General features: G+C 48.5%; 1 protein-coding gene across 5 annotated transcripts in view; it reads left to right on the top strand.

Moving 5' to 3' along the window:
- KIRREL3 (kirre like nephrin family adhesion molecule 3) overlaps nt 1-18,063 on the top strand; it is a 545,218-nt gene that overhangs the window by 8,310 nt on the left and 518,845 nt on the right. The window lies entirely within an intron of this gene.

Raw genomic sequence — 18,063 nt, 5'->3', positions numbered from 1 at the left:
GGGCCCCAGTCTTCCCACAAGGTCAGTGGACACCCCAGTGTTCATGTAGCAGGGTCGGGCTGGGACGGCTGCTCTGGGGGAGGTCTGCTCCCTTGGGTTACTTGTTGCCTCATTGCTGTCCACAGGGAGTGAGGAAAAAAACAAGGCAGCATCCCGTACCTGGCTGGGCTAGCTTTGCCCTGTGTTCCAAATAGAGGGGGTTTTATTTCCATCGAGGAGATGGAGTCCATTGCATTGAGGCATGGATGATATTGTACATGGTTTCCTTTTCCCTCAGGGAACACCAGAATCTACAGTTAGGCATGCACGTCCTGTAAGAAGGTAGATAGATAACTTACAGATGGTTGCAATAGTTCTCACACTGTCACGCAAAGAATGCCATGTCTTGCTTCTACCAGACCTTGAAGATCAAGCCTGGAAGGGCTGCAGCCTTCCAGGCTCTCTTGGAATCCACACCACTGCCATAGAGTGAAGATCTCCACCGCCATATTGAATGTGAACTTCCATTAACTTTCTGCTTCTGAACCATGAAAGGAGCTAGGGATCCAACATTGTGCTGTTCCCCCCCCTTTCCTCTTCTGAGTGTGAAAATGAGTATTCTGGCTGTATATTTCTAGAAGTCAGTAAATGTCAATATTGGATAAGTGTTTCCTTTCTATCACTGCAATTTAGCATAAGCTGCTTGGAAACAAATGTCTTCCATAAGCATACAATGTTTCCATGAGTACACAGTCAACAAGGCTATGAGGATTAAATAAATGTCAGCTTTCCTTGGGTACACTGGTAACAAGTCAAAGCCGTGAAAATAGTGACCAGCTCGGGCAAATCCTGTTCCCTATTGAATTATTCATTTGCAGTCCTGGCTGGGGCTTGGAGGGTGAGAGGGGCTCACCCTTCCCCCTCACTCCTGGACTGAAAGGCAAGGAAGTAGCCAGACATAGAGACCTCCCACATGCTCTGGGAAGGATCCCCTGCCCCCTTCAGTGTTGAAGCCATATCATGCCCTTTTCAGATCTCCTCCCATCTGTGACCCCACTCTACACACACACACACACACACACATACACACGGCTTATTGCTGGAATGCAATCCTATCCAGAGCTTAGAACCAATCTGCCATCTTCCTGAAATAAGAGGTGAGATCTCACTGTGCTCTTCTACATGGTATTGGTGTCCTCATTGGCAGAGTGAGGCAGATTAACCCGAGTCCATTCTTTATTTTTAATTTTTGTTTTGAATACTGAAACCCAAACCGTAATGGTGTAAGGCATCAGTATTAAGAAGACGCCTGAATATCAGGCAGAATGACCAAGATGGTCAGCTTCCTTGGCCTGTGTTCCCTGGACAGTTGTTTATAAGTTCAGACTCTTTCTAACCCTTGCCTAGAATACAGGAATTTGAAATCTGACACTGAGTTGCATGGCAACCAGGGCTCCCATTCATCATTCCACACTTTTCCCAGTGTCTCAGAGGGCCACATTCTCTTGGTCCTCCTTGATGCACTTGGGAACACCAAAGCTCAGCCGTTGGCCACTCAGCCCACCCTCATGGTAGGCCAGCTGTGTGGTGGGCATGATGCCAGGGACTTCTGAGGCAAAGACCCCCTAAGACATTATTTCTGCCCAGGTAGGGGCTCTCCATCTGGTCATGGAGCAGACACTTTGACTCATGGTTACATGACAGGCTCAGAGTTGTCGAGAGTATTCTGAGAGCTGCTGAAATGACCGAGGGCATCAGGAAGGGCTGCACAGAGGCAATGACCTGACTTCAAAGGATGTCTTGGAGCCCTCCTGGGGAAGCACAGAAAAGAGTGTTCCGGGCTTGCCTTAGTGTGTGCAAAGAAGGCAGGACAGAATGCCATCTGTTCCGAAGCAATGGGTAGTGTGGGTGACTGGAATATGAGTATGTGGAGGGTTGTGAGAAGCTCAGGAAGAGGAGGGTCAGCTTGTCATAAATACCATGTTAAATGTTTTTATGACTTAACTCTCAGAGTTAAGTCTGTTCCTTAGAAACATTGTGAGGAGCTTCTGGGTCTGCACTCCTTTCTGTGCCATGCGTCCTGTGGATAAAAAAGGGGAAGAATCCATTTGTTATTTATTCTTCTTGCTTTGCCATGTCTTTTATATGGGGCTTTAAAAGTGTGGAACTGAATGGACATGCACCCATTCTCTCCAGCTCACCTTCCTTCATAGCTGGTATGTAAAGGGCAGGGGGGAAAGTAGTGAGAGTGTAAGTGTGGAGGAACCGACCTTCCCTGTTGGTCTACTTTCCAGAAGGAGGCAGAGAAGAATAGCAGGTAGACGTATATTTAAGAACAATGTGTTGGATAAAGAATGTGGCGGGGGTCGGGGGGGCGCCTGGGTGGTTCAGTGGGTTAAAGCCTCTGCCTTCGGCTCAGGTCATGATCCCAGGGTCCTGGGATCGAGCCCCGCATCAGGCTCTCTGCTCAGCGGGGAGCCTGCTTCCTCCTCTCTCTTACTGCCTGCCTCTCTGCCTACTTGTGATCTCTCTGTCTGTCAAATAAATGAATAAAATTTTTATAAAAAAAAAATTAAAAAGAATGTGGCAGGGAACCACGGAGCACTCTGGATTGTGAGTCAAATGGCGGCCACTGAGGAATGGGACTTACCCATATCTGGGGCCCCGGGAGGCTCACCTAACATTGAGGATGAATGGTAAATAAACCAGGAAGGGAGACAAGAACAAGGACGAGATAAGTAAGAAAAGCTTAGAGACATTTTGCTGATGATTTCTTTGCCATTCTGAAGAGAAAGCTAAGTTTTGCTGGCTTTGAGGAAAACAAGTTTACAAGCTGTGATTCCACTCAGAAGATGTTAGAAATGTTTAGAAGTCTCTAGTATCAAGAGTAAAGAACGTCATGAGATCTACTTATGGGTTTCACACTTGGGGCTGTTCTCATCAGGAATTGGTGGGGATTTGGCAGGATGAGTTCAATAGTGAAGCAAATACATGCATTGTTCGGCCAGAAATAGGCAGTGACGTAGCTAAGACTGTTGATATTTAATCCTAGTGTCTAATGCTAGCCTGCTGAACAATCTCCCACTGCTGACAGTGCTCTAAGGGTAGAATTCGGACCACCAAAAAGGGAAGAGTCAATTACTCAGGAGCAGATCAAAGAGTAGAGTAGATATCACTCAAATCCTCTCCGACCCTACGATTCCCTGAATATTATGTTAGCAACAACCTATTGATTCTGGATAATAAATTCCTAGAAGATAGATGATGTGTTACGGATGTCTTTTTTGTCCAGCACATTTTCTCGTAAGTGCCAGCAAAGCCTTTGGGCTGTTGGTGATGGCAGTAATAATGTTTTGATGCTGCTGCTGGTGGTGGTGATGAGTGTTGGTGTAAAGCCTCCCAAACTGTAGCGTGCCATTCACAAGCCCTAGTTCATTTCATTACGGTGCTAGCATGAGAGGCAGCTGTCACACTGTCATACCCTCTGAAAGGTCATGTCACTCGGCCAAAGTCACTCTCATCTGCTTTACTTTTTCATATGCCTCGATGCTTCTCAAGATTCTGGGAGATGCAGTTGCTTCAAATCATCCATCCTGAAAAATGGATGAGAAGATCCTAGGCAGTGGCATAAGAGGGAACATGTTCTTCAAACTTGTGGGAATCCTCAGTGGTTAGGCAAAGAAAAGGATTTTAAGGATTTCCCATGAAAACCAGGGAGCTGACCTTCAAACCTAGCCTTGCAGCTCTGTCTTTTGATTCCAGGCTTTTTCTGAGTTGGTTCCTTCATCTTCTGACATTCAGCTTTACCTTGAGGCCATGAGGTTTCTGGGGGGAATGACAGGCCAGCCTCTTGGGCTGAATAGCAATCAAGGGGATGTTGCTTGGATAGTTCCTTTTGTGGCTGTGTTGACAATTAAAAAGAAAAAAAAAAAAGCAAGAGTAGGAACTTTTATTCTCTTAATTGGTTGATTAAAATATCCATTTCTTTTATCCACCTGCCCTGGTGCCAGGCATGCTGCTCAGCACAGAGGACTCTGAATAAATGTTGGAATGTTGACATGAATGGCAAAAAACAATGCAAAGGAAGAGAAAGCAGGGTTTCTGACATCACATGTGTGGGGGCTGACAGGGTGCCCCTGGGAGGACAGAGGAGGATCCCAGCTATTTGGAGTAGGAAGTTGTTCCTCTCTGAGTGAGGCCTGGAAAGACCAGGGGGTCACCAGGGACAGCGCCAAGAGAAACACCCTCCTGTGAGCCACCCACTTTTCAGTTTCAACAAAACCCAGCCCTGTCCTTCTGTTCTTTAATGCATGTCAGTTTCCATTTCTGTCAGTCACCTGGAAGTGTCACAGGTGACTCGGCTCTGGTGCACTGTGACAGCCCACCTGTCACCCTTGGCGATGTTGGGAGATATGACAGCTTCAGAGTAACAGTGGGACCTGGCTGGCTCATCATGCAGGCAACCAGGGGACAGAAGCTTAGAGCTTTCTCCTGGATACCTTTCCTGGGTGCCACAGGAGAAGTGAGGCCACCCTCCCCACCTTCCTGCCCTTGTGACAAAGAGAGAGAAATTGCCAATTAACCTCCCAGTGGCTTGAGCCTCCATATTCTAGGACCCACAGTTTTCCACACCTCGCTGAAGAACGCTGGGTCTACCCCACATTCACAAGGAGTCCCATTTCATCAGAGAGCTGGCCTCAGAAGCCTTTTTATTACAGAGAAAGGTGCACCTGAGTGAGGGGCCATGTGTGGGGGAGAGGGAGGGCCTGTTCTTTACTTGAGTCCACATCAGGCTGGAGCTGCTGGAAATATTTTGGGATGTGAAACCTGGTGAGCACTGCAGTTCCAGAATCAGCCTGATGGTGGCAGCAGCAGAGCTTGCAAAGCCCAGGAGTGAGCTGAGCGGAGGCCCAGAGGGCCCTTAGTAGCAGAAGAGCCAGAGTCTCTCGGCCAGCTGCCTGGGCCCTCCCCTGCCCATGACAGTGGGGCTGAGGCAGCTGAGCCAGGGCAGGGAAAGGGCATGAAGGGAAAAGACCAAGGCTTCGGATTGGCAGCAGCTGCCCCCACCCCCGCCAGAGGCTCGGGTGCTTTCTGCTGTTTCTGATGGATGTGAGGGCAGTGTGCTAAGGGGAATGTCTGAGCAGAGGCAGGTGGGTACAATTAAAAATGTTCAAGGGTGTGGAAGAGTTGCAAAGAGAGACCTCAGCTAGCTGTCCATTTCCTTATGGCAGGTGTTTTCCCATGCTGGTGTCTTTCCTGTGGGTGATGAATGCATCCCTCCCTCAATGCCTACCTCCCCCCACCAGGGATGGCTGGCAGCCAGGAGCTCCACTTCCTGTCCCCAGCCCCCAACCTGGGCCCACTGGGCTTCTCCCCAGGAGTTTGCCTCTTTAATGATCCAGGAGCCAATATTTCTGCTGCTGTTCCCCTCTCATGCTGGAGAAGCAAAACAAACAGATGCTAAAATTAGTCTCATTATTCCTGATCTCCCTGGCAGGCTGAAGAGGTGCTACTCTGTTTTCATCTCTGGATAGAAACAGACACCATTAAGACAAATCAGGGGAAGCAGTGGTTGTTCATTTCCGAGCGCAACTTACCAGGCAAGGTAACCAGAGCCTAAGGGAGGGCACTGAAATCCCAGGCCCGCCCTGCGGGGAGGTGACAACTTGCCCTTTTCACCTTTTGAAGATTGCATGTATGTGTCTCAGACGCCAGAGTCAATTTGTGTGCAGCATAAACAAAGACAGTGGCACGTGGGGTGAGGGAAAGGTGAGGCCATCGTTGGAGCAGCCCACTCCTTGTCTTCTCTGTGTGGCTTGACTGGCTGGTGAACTGGCCGTGTACGTTGCCCGACACCATGCGACGTTATTTCATATCCATTAAGTTTGGGTTGCCAGTAGGATTTTAGATGAGGTTCGCTCAAACCCAAGCGGCTTCCGAACCTGACTCCCCGTCAGAGCCCTTTGCTGCTTTGTCGCTAGCAAAGTGAGTTGCCACTGGCCCGATCTGTCTGTCCTCACACTGTCTGTCTTCCTGGAAAGGGGGCAGGGGAGTGAGGGAGGGGTTCCCAGTGGGGTCGGAGAGAAGGAGGATTGTTCTGCTCATGTTATTAACGGAAGGCCCCTGGCACGTGGCAGGTGACCCTGAGCATCTCTTGTCAGAGAACCAAACATTTTGCCTGAAGTTGGCAAAGCTGTATTTCCAGCTGCCGATCAGGGGCTGCCTGGGTTAGTGAGGAAACAGAAGTGCCTCATAGGAGAAACTGCTGAGAGAGATGGAGAGTGATCTCCCCACAGAAGAAGGCGTTCCACCCAGGTGGTGGGTGTCATCGGCTCGCTGCTTTCCCGGCCCCTCTGTGGGGCCAGCCTGCTCCCCGCTCTTTGTTCACAAACATGAGCTCCCTCGGGAGCTCGGGAATCCCTCAATGGAAAGCTGAACTAGGGAGAGGGGAAATGCAAGAATAGGAAAGAGTCGAACCCCGTAATGGTCTCCGGATTCCGGCCTCACAGCACGTTTCTTAACTCCCTTGTGGTCCCTGACGTGGAGCCGGCCGTGGGGAGGCGTCCCGGAGACCTAGGACCAGGTCAGCTGAGCTCTGCCCGCATTCTCCTCTGTTACCCTCCAGGCAGCCCAGTAAAGCAGGATGGTCAGCCCACCTGCTGGTGAAAATGACCGATGCTGATATCTAGTAACTTGCCCACAGATTCCATAATGTTGCCTCTCCCTCCTGGGCAGGGATGGGAACATCACTCAGACACTCGCTTGTACCCGCCCTGGTTCCTTGCTGCCCGTTTCTTCAGGAGGAGTCGCCCTCACCCTGGTGGCCTCCACAGCTGTGGTCCTGGCAGTGGGCCGCAGACCCCCTGGCCTGGTCCGTGGTCCCCCTCCTTCATGGCTTATGGGGCTTGTGACCAAGAGCTGACCAAAACAGAGGAAAACATCACCCCACGGACAGAAGCTGAGTAAGAATTCACAAAGCTCCGTGCCCCGGTGGCGGAAGGGGGCTCTTTGCTTCCCCAGCCCAGATCGAGTTGAGATGAACATTCTGAAAACCAGACACTGATTCCTTAACAAGGACCAATCACCACCTAACTTTCTTTCAGTGGATTTTAAAAAAAAGAAAGAAAGGAAAAAAGAATAAACCCCATTCTGCTGAGGGAGAGGTGACCCCGGTGTTAGCTCACTGGAGGAACGGAGCTATTCTACACAAAAAGGCATTGCAGGACATCCAAACCCTCCTTTTTGTCAGGTCTAGAATAGTAAAAATGTCAGGAGACCACATGGTTCTGAAATGATTAATAATGGTCGTTAGAGGGAGAGAGAAAGGACTCTGGGAACGTGGGAGAGTCTGAGTACCGTTCAGGCCCAATTCTCCTCACTTCAGCTCCGGCAGGGCCATCCTGCCTGGTGTCAGAATTCATTTCTGAAGATGGCCTGTCTCTACCTAGGCCATGCTCAGGATCCTGGTATTAACGGAAGATAGACACTTCAGATAAACTAGCGAAACGTCAAAGTTCCTTGACGTTTTCAAAGCTCCTTTGGATTGAATCAGCGGAGTACAGAGGAAGAAGGCAAAGGCAGATAGATCTCTGCAAATTTCTTTCTTTTGATGCCACAGTCTGGGTCTTTCGGTGGAACCCATGGCTTCTGTCGGCAAGTGCATTGTCAGCTGTTGCGAGGGCTCCAAACCCATGTGGGTGTCCCTTGCTCTGGACATGAGCTTGGCTTTGGGTTTTCTCTTCATCAAACCGGGCAGAGGCATTCACAGAGAGAAATCCGTGCTTTATAGGTGAAAACAGTTGCATGCTGAGCTGATCAGACTGGGAGAAATACGATCCGGAAAGCCTTATTCCTTCCCTCCCCTATTCTCTTGCTAATAATAATAGGAAATCTGCATTTCTCTCTCATGATCAACAGATATTCATTGACAAAGATCCATGCCAAGGAAGGTGCAAATATACGTCCTGCTGTATTTTTTCAGTTAAATTGTCTCCTTACATTGTGCTCTCTGCCTTAAATGTTCGCGCAGTCAGTGCCGGGATGTTTCTGCCCTTCCTAAGGGCTCTTGCAGCCATAGGAGCTGAAAGAAATCTTTCCTAGTCAAAACAGGAGTGCCCTTTGCGCTGGACTGGTCTACCCCTTTTTACGGAATAGTGTTTTATGGAATAGTGCTCAGAGTATGTGAATGTGTGGGGCATGGAGGTCACAACGTCCCTCGCAGTCGATACTGAAATGCCTTTCAAACCACTACTGAGTAGAGGCTTGTCCAGAGAAAGAAGGTGGGTGCATTTTGGCACAGAAATCACCTGCATCCCCTTTTCGTACCACCCTGTCCTGCCCCGGCCTCCTCTCCCTGTGAATACTGCTTTTACTCACTTGAGCTGTATAAGCGCTCTGGAGAGCAATTCTAACCAGAGGAGGTCAGGTGACTCATGGGAGCTGCCTCGAATTTTCACGTCACATTATTATCTCAGGATGTCATGCATGATGAGAACGGACTCAGGAATCACCATGGGTCCTGAGCACAGGGAACCAAACAAGCAAGAAGGCCAGGAACATAACAGTTTGGAACAGGATGGCTTTGCTGGTCTCTCGCTGATGTCACTGCTTTCCTCACGACTGAGAAGAACACACACCCCTTGCTGCCTTGTCCCACCTCTGGAGCGCCCAGAGCCACATGATCTTCTGCGCTGACAGGGAATAATGGACCCAGGAGCGGCCATAGATTTTTTTTTTTTCCTCCCACTTGCACTTTAAAGTGTTTATTTTAAAGTAAACACTGTACTCCAGAGAGGCTCATGTCCATAAAGGATGGATTTTCTGCTTGGCACAGTGAAGAGATTCAGAACGTAGGTAATAATGCACCCCGAGAATTCTTGTTCTGTTTTTTGTTTTTTGTTTGTTTTTTTTTTTAATCTTGAAGGTCAATACAACCACCGACATTGCTATTCACTTCGTTGCGAACTGGGATCTCCTAGCCGCGTACTGTCATTTTATTTTCCAATTCATAAAGAAAGATGTTCTAGTCACCAGGCCTTTGGGCCTCTTTATTCAGCCCAGATCACCAATGGGAAACTGAAGGCAGGAACTGATGAATACAGGGGTGGAGAGGAGGGTGGGGAGCTGGTGCCAGGTTTGAAGGGGCCCCCAGCCCCCCCCCCCCCCCCCCCCCCGCCACTGCTGGCTGCTCTGTAGGCCTCGTGGGTACTCCCAGATGGGTAACGTAGTGATAGAAGAACGGGGAGAGGAGCGCAGGTGCCTGTGGCTATTTCAGTCTCCTGACACCCTAAGACGGTAGGGTTCAGAGCTCGAACTCTCCCTGATCCAGAAAGGCACACTCATGTACGTGGAAGGTTTTGAAGTTTCCATTCCCCACCTTAGCCATGACGATGGCCAGTGTGCCAGATTTCAGGGACACAGAGGGCTCTGCCTTTGAATGGTTGTCTGTTTCTTTGACGGTGTCCCAGCACCTTCAGGAGAAGGATCTCTCTTCTCCATTCTCAAACCCTTCACTCCAGCCAAGCCCAGCTGCCGGCATCTCTGAGTGTGATTTGCTCCCTCATACCTCCTGGTTTTCTCGCCTGTCCTTCCTCCCTCTAGAAGGATCTCCGCTCTTTGCCATGTTGGCCTGGCTGACGTCTACCCTGAGGTAGGCTCAATTTACTTCCCGGAGGAAGTTTCCTTACTTCTCTCCTCACAGACCAATTTAAGTGCCCCACCTCCTTGTTTCCACAGCCCCCCTGTGAAAACGTCTAGTAGTGCTCCTAACAGTATAAAAAGAAGACTTTTTTTCTATCTGCCATCCCTTCTAGATCACGAGCTTCTGGAAGCCAAGGGCTGGGTCCTGTGGGTGTCCCTGTGTGCCGTGCTCTGTCCAACGTGGGCACATAGCCGGCACGTGACCAGACTGTCGCTAGCCTCTACCTTCTGTGCCTGGCATTTCTCTTGCCAAGCTGTGGAAGTGCTTTATCAGAGAATACATTCTACTTATCATTATTATTGCCTTCTGCAACCAGAGTACCTGTGAGCACAAAGTAATCCTTGGGGAAAAGGTGATAATAATTTAATCCCTCCTTGCATTTATATGGCACTTTATGCTTTCCCAAACCCTTTCGCATTTATTATGGGTGACAGTCCTCACCTTACTTGGAAAAGTAAGAAAAATGAGACCAAGTTATGGTAAGGCGCCTCTCTGAGGTCACACAGTGGTAAGCGTGAAAGTTAAGACAAAAACCTAGGATTTCACAATCCAGGCCCTGTGGTTCTCCCAGCCACCCTCCCGGTCTCCTTCCCCCGGGTTCCTGTCCCTGAAGAGCATAGGCTTAGAGGGTACCTGGTGAAGTTGGCCCCCAGGGGTGTTTCCTTAATCATCCCATGGGGCGTGGTGGGGTGAGGATCTACATTGAGAGGCAGAATAGCAACTTAGGTGGAGGCTGGGGCTGGTGAAGGCAGGGAGGCTGGTGAAGTAGGGTTAGCTGGTTCCAACTGAGGCCCAAAGGTCTCTCTCTTGTAAAGGAGGCAAACTAAAGAGAACATCGTATCTCCCAAGGACTCTCCCAGTGCCTGGTACTCGGCTGGAAGCAGCTGTTTCTGCTTCTTCTTCAAGATTTTATTTATTATTTGACAGAGAGAGATCCCAAGTAGGCAGACGGCAGGCAGAGAGAGGGGGGGAAGCAGGCTCCACGCTGAGCAGAGAGCCTGATGCCGAGTTCAATCCCATGACCCTGCGCCGAAGGCAGAGGCTTAACCCACGAGCCACCCAGGTGCCCCGCCTAGAAGCTTTTTCTCGGGCAGCCTTTCAGAGGGCACGTTGGTGATGACCCTCCCCCACAGCACCTCTGCCGTGAAGTGTCAGTCTGTCAGACTGTCCGTCTAACAATGCTGTTGAGTGTCCAGAGCACCTTCCAAGAGTTCCTCAATCTCTGCCCAAGCCTAGAACACAGGGCCTGGACTCAACAGCCCCAGGAAGCCATTGCCTTGTCACATACATGTGGCATGGCTCTGGGCATGGCCCCTGCCCGGAGGCTGAAGGGAAATCAGGCTTTTCCTGCTCGCTGGCTGCCTCACAAAGCAGTTCCTCACTGAGCAGGGAGCTTTGAAACACTATGAGGGAAGCATTGTTGTGGAACAGTCCACAGGGGTGAGGCATCTGCCGTCCTCTGGTTCCATCTTTCCAGATGTGTGGTGTTGGTAGTCTCTCTTCAAAGCAAAATACTGTATGGCTTTCTGGGGAGCGGGGGTGGGGTGGGGGTGTGGAGAAGGGCAGGCCTCCCTTCTCAGCATTGTTCATCAGAAGAAAGAAGCTCTCGTGCCCCCAAGGCATCCACTGTATTAATGAGATAAACTAATTGTTAGGCATCTAGGTTGGTGCCCGTTAGGGGCTATCCTTGAGGAAGAAAAAGATAGTTCTCTGTATTATTTTCTGGGCTCTGTGGTTCAGAAGAGAAACCGCAGCTGAGAAGGGCAGGGTGGGGACTGTCCTCAGTTCCCTGCAGCTGTTGTGGCCACAGGACAAACCGTAATGAGGAACAACACCACAAGTGTCTTCTAGCTCCGGGTGTGTGAAGTCTAAAATGGGCCTCACTGGGCTGAAGCTGAGATCGGTTCTTTCCGAAGGCTGCGGGGGGACAGTGGGTGTCCTTGGCTCTCCTGGCTTCCAATGGCCACCTGCACTCCTTGGTTTGTGTTTCCTTCCCCGCATCACTGGAACCTCTGGCTTCGGTCATAGCTCTTATTCGAGCTGCCCCTCCCCCGCCTTCGCACACGGATCTTGTGATCACTCCGGGTCTCCCGTACAATCCAGGATAATCTCCTGTCTCAGAAGCTCTTCACTGGGTCACAGCCACAGTCCTGTTTGCCTTGTAAGGTGACGTCTTCAAGGACTAGGACATGTCCACGTCTTTCTGGGCTCATTATTCTGCCCATCACAGGAAGGAACCAAAGGCATGTGGAGCTCAGTGGCCTCCCCTTCCTTTCAGAACAGTGTAGCCCTTCTTATCCTCCCCGTCTGTGAGAGAAATCTGTACCTCAGTCTCCCTGTCTGTCAACTAAAATCTTTCTGCCCATTTATATTTATAAAGCACTTTGGGACTATTGAGGGAAAAGTACTTAGGAGGAGATGGTTCATATGATAGGATACTTTGACTTCGTATGAATTACACTTATATAGATCAGTCAAGCTACTTACTACCAAATGCAACTATGGTTGAGTCCCGTGGGGGAGAGATGTAGGGGGGTAGGCATCTATTAGATTCTGTAGTTAAACCTCACCAAATGATTCTTAATAGCAATTCACTTTGGCTTCATTAGCACGGAGTATGGGAACTCTCCTCTAGTATACCATATAGCTCAGCGTCTTCCGCTCTTCGGAGTAATTGAAATGAAACGGAAATCCACAACAACAACAATAGTGTAAGACAAAGAAAGAGGCGCTCTGTCTACACACGATTGCCATAGGGGTGGGAGGCTCACCGCCTGAGCTTGGATTTGTCTCTCTTTGCCTCCATGCCTAGTTGAGTTTCTGGCTTTTGACGGAGGATCTGGCTAGGAAGGAGACAGGGGGCATGGATATAAACTGTGTGGCAGTGAACCTGGGGCGGCAGGCTCCAGGGTGAGTAGGTGTGTCTTACCACGTAACAAAACAAGGGATAGCATCTATTCTGATAGTATTAGGCACCACGTTGGGTCACTTAGGTCATAAGATTCATTCAGTTGATATACTTTAAAAGGCTTTATGAAGTCTCCCTCAGGTTAGAGGCTGAAGAAATTTGGAAGCTTAGCCCTTCTCTGCCCACCCCACCACCAGAGGCATCAAAATGCTGTAGGAGGCTTGGGGCTTAAGTCCCCTTCCCTTGGTGTACGGGGAGGCACCAGACTGACCTTGTCGGACTTCAGCTCTGGGGCCTGCAGAACCAGCAAAATGTGAGGCCCCCGGACAGGCATCTGAGTCACCCCCCCATCCCGTACTCACCCTGCCAGTTTCCCGGGGAGTCTGCCTCGTAAGCCCAGGATAGAGACACAATCACGGACGATGATAGCATCTTCAAATAGATTTATGAAATGTTCTACCCTCGAAGAGTCTGTGTCCAGGAAGGGTTATGTTGCTGTTCAACAGTCCCCGGGAGGGCATCACAACCAGCTCTGGTCCTCGGGGCTCAGGGGAATTAAAGGAGAGAGACAAGCCCCGAGAATGATTATAATCCCATTATGCAGCGCTCCCCCTATTTATTTCTTCATATGGATGAATTTGTATATATTTGCATTTTGTTCTATCTGATAATATGCATAGAATTCAAATTGAAATGACTTGAATAGATTTGAATATTAATGAGGCGTTTAAAGGCTGCCATCCCTGGTAAAGTCCCTGCAAGGGAGTGCGTGGTGCAGCAGCTCAGAAATCTCCTCGGGCACCAGCACTGCCAGGCAGTGTCCCCCAGAGGCCCAGCTGGGCCTGGGGCATTGGAGGAGGGACACGCTATGGCTGGATAGAGAGGTCTCCCCTACAGCTTCCAGGCACTGAGCCCAGAGCCTATGCCGATAAGAGGTGTGTTGAAAACAGCCCATCCACAAGTGTACGTGGCTTGAGGTGTTTTCAGACATATGGTTTTAACAGTGCCATCAAAGGCAAGATGTTTTCCCATATTAAGAAAAGCCTAATTGCCTTTGCCTCATAGTTTTCTGTGGAAAGGGGCAAAGTTTCAGCCAGCAGGTACAGGTGTAGAAGGTGCTAAGGATTATCTTCTGCCTGGAGTCCTATGGCTCCAGGACACTTCACACCTCCTGCTGCTTTTTCTACAGGATCGTGGCAGTTGGTCAGCACGATCTCTGTGGGCCTGAAGGCCGTCTGTCCTTCTCAAGGCTCTACTAAGGAAATGACTTGATGCCGGTCACTGCAGCCCCTCAGTATTAACATCTGTTACTTGCCTAGGCCCTGGGCTAAAGTCCAAGACTAAGTAAGATAGAATGGCCTGTGCACTTGAGAAAGACCCACTGGGGTTCGATTGGCTATTGTTTCCCCTTTTCATCAAGAGACTTGGGTAAAAAGTAAAAGGGTAAAAGGACCTTTTAGGTGGACCTGTGGTGAGGCTTCAAATTGCTGAGCATCAAAATCTGTAGGCCAATCGTGTAAGAACAGTGATTTGTAGCAATTTCTGTTGGGTTACCAGTTCTCCCAAGCGTAGAGCTCTAGACATATCATCATTCATTGCTGAAGTACTAGGGATCATTGTTTCTAAGTGATTCCCAATTGTTGTATCTGTCCTAACTGAATCTTGGTTAGTTCCAAGTTCATGCTCCTCGTACCATTTCTAATGGCCAATTATGAGAGCAAGTAGTAACGAAAACACACTTGTGAGTCATTTAGCTTCTTGCTGTATGAGGCTCTCATGTCCACCCACTGTCATTTATAATCCAACAGTCTAAAAACCAAACTCCTCATTTTATCCCCCGTTGTAGTCCTAATCTCTGTCAAGGGTAGCCCCATATTCCCAACCTCCTTCTGAAACTGGAGGCATCACCAGCCCCTCTCTCCTCACCCGCATCCGACCACTTCCACCATGACAAATTTCATCGCATTTTTCTCTTCTATATTGCCCTACTCATCCTCATCATTTTCTTCCCAAATACTAGAGCATTCTGTCGAGCCCATCACTTGTTTCCAGAGTCATCCGTCACCACTGTCCTTCACTAGCTTTATCTTCCCAGGTCACCCATCACATTCACACTTCTGCATCTCAGCCAGGTAGGTCCACAGGGCTACCCTTGGCCTATAAACCAGAGCCCGAATGCCTCCACCTGGTATCTAAGGTCTAACCATCTCCCCACCTTTAAGATACTCTATAGTCTGGCACCGACTGTCCTTCCAGCATGATCTTCTTGCCACTCCTCCTTGCTCTCTAAGCCATAGTGGGGGGCATGGGGGGAGAGAAGGAATACACTGCACCTTCTATATCTTTGTTTATGCTGTTCCTCGGGCCTGGGATATTCTTTGCTCATCATTTCTTGAAATACTCTTCATATCTCAAGGCTCAGCTCAAACGTCTCCTGTTCCATAACTTATTTCCTATTTTCAGCTCAGCGATGCTCTTTTCTTTGTGCTTCTGTGACTTGACATACGTATTCGATCGTATCATGTATTCTGTCCTGACCAGCCTGGTGTTTTCTTTTTTTTTTCTTTATAATTTTTTATTTTTTATAAACATATATTTTTATCCCCAGGGGTACAGGTCTGTGAATCGCCAGGTTTACACACTTCACAGCACTCACCAAAGTACATACCCTCCCCAATGTCCATAACCCCACCCCCCTTCTCCCAACCCCCCTCCCCCCAGCAACCCTCAGTTTGTTTTGTGAGATTAAGAGTCACTTATGGTTTGTCACCCTCCCAATTCCATCTTGTTTCATTGATTCTTCTCCTACCCACTTAAGCCCCCATGTTGCATCACCACTTCCTCATATCAGGGAGATCATATGATAGTTGTCTTTCTCCGCTTGACTTATTTCGCTAAGCGTGATACACTCTAGTTTCATTTCTTTTGATGGCTGCATAGTATTCCATTGTGTATATATACCACATCTTCTTGATCCATTCATCTGTTGATGGACATCTAGGTTCTTTCCATAGTTTCAGCCTGGTGTTTTCTTGATACCTTATCAACTCAATGGCAGGTACCATAAGGAGAGAAGAAACTCGAATGTTTTACAATTTTTGTATTATCTCATCACCTAAGACAGAGTTCAACATCTGTGTAATGAGTAAATGAAATGAGTATGTGGGAAAGTTTTAGGACCGCTGAGGGCATGTCCAGGTCACTGTGACATCCTGTGAATTCAGCCCTTGCCCTTGTAGCACCCGGCCTTCTAGAAAAGACTCTCCATTTATTACGCACCTGGTACACGTGCCTGGTGCTTCCTTGTGACCATTTGATTCTCGGTTTAAAAAAAAACACTGCAGAGATCCTTATTTCCAGTTTTCAGGTGAGGACACGGATCCTCACCGAGGTTAAGAAATTTTCCCCAGGTCACATCCCCAGTGGGTAATAGAATCAAGGTGAAGGACAGCCCAAGCCTCCTGGCTCCCCGTCTCAAGTTGTTAAAGCTGCCTGGCGTCAGCCGGAGAGCAGCCAGGCTCTTGGCTTCCCCAGACTCTGTGTCAGGCTTCAGTGCTCCGGGAGAATGAGTTTCCCTCAAATCAATCCTGGATGTAGTTATTATTTTATAGGGATGTTGTAAGTTGATAAGGTAGCTCTTATATGTTAATAGCTATTGTAATGTTGTTCTTAAGGCCTATTACTTGTGCTAGTTTGTATTTTAATGTGTGCAAAGGTGATTACAACTTTAATATGAATGTTAAACAGATTAGCTGATTTATATGTAAAATAAATAAATAAAGGAAACTCATACTCTCATTTCTATTCATTCCTCTGTCCTCTCTCTTCCGCTCTGTCCAAAAGCAGATGTGGTCTGTGGAGCATTGACAATGGAACAAAAAGGGAGTGTTTTCTGGGTGATAACTAGTGGTTATAGATGGGTCTTTTGTTCCAGGTGAATTTGGACTTTCTGTCCTTAATAGCTGCTTGTCTGAGATGTTGTGCGCTTGACAGTGTTTGGAAGTTGTTTTGTTTGAGAATTGTGCCTTCGCCACTCTCTCCCTTCAGTCTTGTCTCCCACCTCTGCTAAGCCACCTCTTCAGTCTTGTCTCCCACCTCTGTTTTCTCGTGCCCACTGGAAAGTGTGCCAAACTTCCAGAAAGGCTAGTGTCTGCCGGTGCACTCCCGTGTATCCAGGAGTGCAGGGCACAGAAGGGAAGACAGATAAGAACACAAACAATGAGAGTGCAAAAAGAAGGGGGTGGGGGCAGGTCTGCACATGGTTATTTCTGCGGGGGCAGACAGGAGGGGTGCTAACCCGCCTGGTGGAAAGAAAACATCTTCCATGAAGCAAAGCTGCAAGGATGAGTGAAAGATAGCTAAGAAAATGAACGGAGGGAGGGGTGGAGGTGGTGGAGGGGTTTAGGGGAAGGAAAAGGGCATTCCAGGCAGAGGGAATGGCCTGTGCTGTCCTGAAAGCATGGACTGCAGCCCATTCAGGGAGCTGCTTGGATCTCCTCCAGGGGCATTGAGGTCACTGGGAGCACTACTGACTTAAGGCACTATGCACAGAACCAAAGATCAAGAAGTTTCCCAGCCAGGGATATTTGGAGGAGATTGAATACTAATCTTGGGAATTATAATAAAAACAGGACACTGGGCATGGTCAAATACCTATCCTAGGCTGTAGATCTATTGCTGAAATCCATAGAAAGGAAAGATATAAAAAAAAAAAAAATGGGTGATCAAAACAAAAGGTGACTCCAGAAAGATGGGAGCTTCAAACAATAAAACTAACTTTGACGGCACAATGCAAATTATCCTGATGAAATGAAGGAGGCAGCATCTAAAGAAACCAGACAACCTCACAGACAACTGGCCAAGGAGCTCAGATTGTAGAAAGACAAGTGCAATGGATGGGAGGAGGGGCGTTGGGCACAGGATGGGGTCAGAAGAGGAGAAGGGGTCAGTAACAAAGATACCAGTGACATAAAGACATGGAATGAGCCAAGCTTGAAGAAAAAGGTGATCACAAGATATGACAAAATGGCGATCTTTAGGCTCCAAGAAAAAGGCTAAAAAGGACGGCTTTTCTTGAGAAATAAGCATATTAACCAGTTGCGGAGGATTTCTCAACTTCTCATCTGGTACTGCACTTCTATCATGCTTTTCATATTTGAGGGAGAATAAACTTGGTCGAGAAAGGATTAAAACCTGGGACAGGCACAGCACGTAAGAGGCTCTCTGTAAGGCAGTGGTTGAGAGTCACCTGGATCAAGGGCTAAATGCCACCAGGAACTTCTCCTGGCTGGGTTTACCCTTCTGTAAAACAGACATAACAAGTATACCTAAGTCAAATATTTGTTGAGCAGAATAAAGATACGATGCAAATAAGACACTCGTTTGATGCATTTGAGATCTCAGTGAATGTTAACCATCATGTTGTTGACAGCGAGGCTGAGTTGCTAATCTGATTACAGTCCCAACGTAATTAACC

This window comes from Mustela erminea, chromosome 9, assembly GCF_009829155.1.
Source record: "Mustela erminea isolate mMusErm1 chromosome 9, mMusErm1.Pri, whole genome shotgun sequence".
Taxonomy (NCBI): Eukaryota; Metazoa; Chordata; class Mammalia; order Carnivora; family Mustelidae; genus Mustela; species Mustela erminea.
The sequence above is the reverse complement of the archived record's forward strand: the minus strand, read 5'-3'. Positions and strand labels throughout refer to the sequence as shown.